This window comes from Ursus maritimus, unplaced genomic scaffold (genome assembly GCF_017311325.1).
Source record: "Ursus maritimus isolate PB19 unplaced genomic scaffold, ASM1731132v1 scaffold_12, whole genome shotgun sequence".
NCBI classification, from domain to species: domain Eukaryota; kingdom Metazoa; phylum Chordata; class Mammalia; order Carnivora; family Ursidae; genus Ursus; species Ursus maritimus.
Genome location: NW_024423564.1, coordinates 48,955,375 through 48,957,996, shown reverse-complemented (window position 1 = coordinate 48,957,996; position 2,622 = coordinate 48,955,375).

The window sequence follows — 2,622 nt, the reverse complement described above, 5'->3', positions numbered from 1 at the left end:
CCAGTTCACTTTCATGAAACTATCCCTCAGCCAGACTTACTGTCTCCCTCCCTCCAACACCAACAATGTGAGAACATTTCCACATGGAATCGTCTTCGGTAATGAGCATGGCTGTCTTAGGTACCTTGAATGCCCGAGGAATAGCACGTGTTTTAAACCTCCCTACATTTCTAGATACCTGGATTCCTAGACTTCAGCTGGAGTCCGTCACCCATTCTTTTCTGGTTTCTCAAAATCCCCTTCCTATGAAAAAGAAACATCTTCCAATGACTCTATACTTGGCATATACCTATCCTATTAACAGATTTTCAATCCTGGCAAGAAAGGTTTATCCCACTTCCTTCCTATCCCCTTCCTGTATTTTAACAAGGTTTTGTCATCTCCTAGAGCTAGCCTCAGCAGAGATGATTTGGCTGGGTGAGCATTTTATTCTGGCATTCGAGGATGGTGTTGGTTGGAGCCTTCTGTCTGTATACTGTAAAGAACACCAAAAGAACAAAAACGTTCAGTTTGAGGCCATGGATCCTGTCCAGTTCCAGATTAAGGCAGAGGCCCTTCTCATCCAGGATCGAGTGCTGGCTGGCGTCCAAGAGCAGAGAAGTGGGGAGCCAGGCCCACGGTGGCTGCGGCCGCCCAATGGGCCACCTGCCCTTGACGGCCACAAGAGTTTGGAGGAGCTGCTGGCCTGGCCCTTTGCAGGGGTTATACTGAGAACTCTTCTCCTTTTTGGGAAAAACAAATCAACCTCCTGTAAGGAAACCTCAGTCTGGACAGATTTTCCTTGAGAAGAATCCATTCTGCCTTCTGCCTCCTGTGGTGGCTTTCTGCCTCAGGCTTTGAAAATTAAGGCCACTTAATGGGTTACTTCTCTGAGGAGCCTCACAGCTCTGAATTTTACAAGAGTTGACCCAAGCAGCCTACGCTTGCCTGATCAAGGGGAAAGGTGGTAACTTAGATGCTCCTTTCTTTCTTAAATTTATTTTTAGTTGAATTATAATTGACATACGATATGATGTGAGTTTCAGGTATGCCACATAGTGATTTGATATTTTCATCTATTGCAAAATGATCACCATAGCAGGTCTAGCTACCATCTGTCACCAGAGTTATTATTACAATATTATTAACTATATTCTTTATGCTGTACTAACTGTTCCTTTCTTATCTACCGACACAGCCTGACGGGTCTATAGGCACAATTTAATCTAACAAACATTTAAGGAACTCCTATAGTATGTTAAAAGCATGGGGCTAGCTTTGGGGTAGGGAGAATTTTTTTCTTCCTTGCTTTTTTTTTTCTTTAAGATTTTATTTATTTATTAGAGAGAGAGAGAGAGAGAATTCACGTGCACTCGCAAGTAGGGGGAGGGACGGAGGGAGAGAATCCTAAAGCAGACTCTCTGCTGAGCAGGGAGCCCTATCCAGGGCTTGGTCCGAGGATCCTGAGATCATGACCTGAGTTGGCCACTTAACCACCTGAGCCACCCAGGCACCCCATCTTCCTTGCTTTTTAAATCCTATACCAGACAGGTAATACTCTATATTGCAATACCCTACATTACAACAAGCCCTACATTACAACAAGCAGTGACTTCTGTGAGATAGAGCTTCATGCCCTAGTCCAGAGATAGATGGTCTAACAGGTGATCCTGTCACATTCATTGTGTTTTTTCCTTCTTAGGGTCCTACCCAAACCTCTGTATTGCAGTCAGGGGGAAGAGAGAAAACAAAGTGCTTACCCCATGTTCCACTCACATCCCACAAGCCAAAAATTGGTAACGTGGCCACCTCTAGTTATAAGGGATATAGAGAAATGTAGTCTCTACTGAAGCACCTATGTGCCTAGCTAAGAATTAGAAATTCCTTTATCGAAGAACAAATACTGATGGACATGTACTAGTCTCTGCCCACGTTTCTTTCATTTATTCACCCAATCAACAATTATTTATTGAACGCCAGCCATATTTTGGCATTGTTTTCACACAGTCGCTTCTAATTCACTGGTGTGTCTGAACTATGCTCAGCTGAAAAGTCTCGTTGTGCTGTGTTCCCTAATAAAGAGCTCCAATGCTATGGATCTTCAGGGAAGGAAACACTCAATCCGACTAGAGAAATTCATCTCTTCAGTATATTTATCAAGCACTGCAGTAGGCAGCCTGTAAAATGGCCCCAGCGATTTCCACCTTCTGGTATTCACATCCTTGTGCAATCCCCTCCCCTGGAGTGTGGGCTGGACCTCGTGGCTTGCTTCTAACAGATAAAAATACAGCAAAAGTGATGGATTGTCACTTCAGAGTTTAGGTGACAAAAAGAGTCTGCTCCTCCATCTTGTTTGAATGCTTCCACTCTGTGTCGGTCCCTGTCTCTGTCTCCCTCCCTCTGAGCCCTGACTCTGGGGAAGTCCAGCTTCCATGTTTTGAGAAACTCTATGGAGAAATTCATGCAGCAAGAAAATAATATCCTCAGTCAACGGCCAACAAGGCCCTAAAGCCTGCTGGCAGCCATGTGATTGAGCTTGGAAGTCAGTTTTCTGAGGCCTGCCAACAGCCTCATGAGTGAGCTTGGAAGCAGATTCTCCTGCAGTTGACTCTTGAGATGACAGAGACTGATGGACGCCTTGAC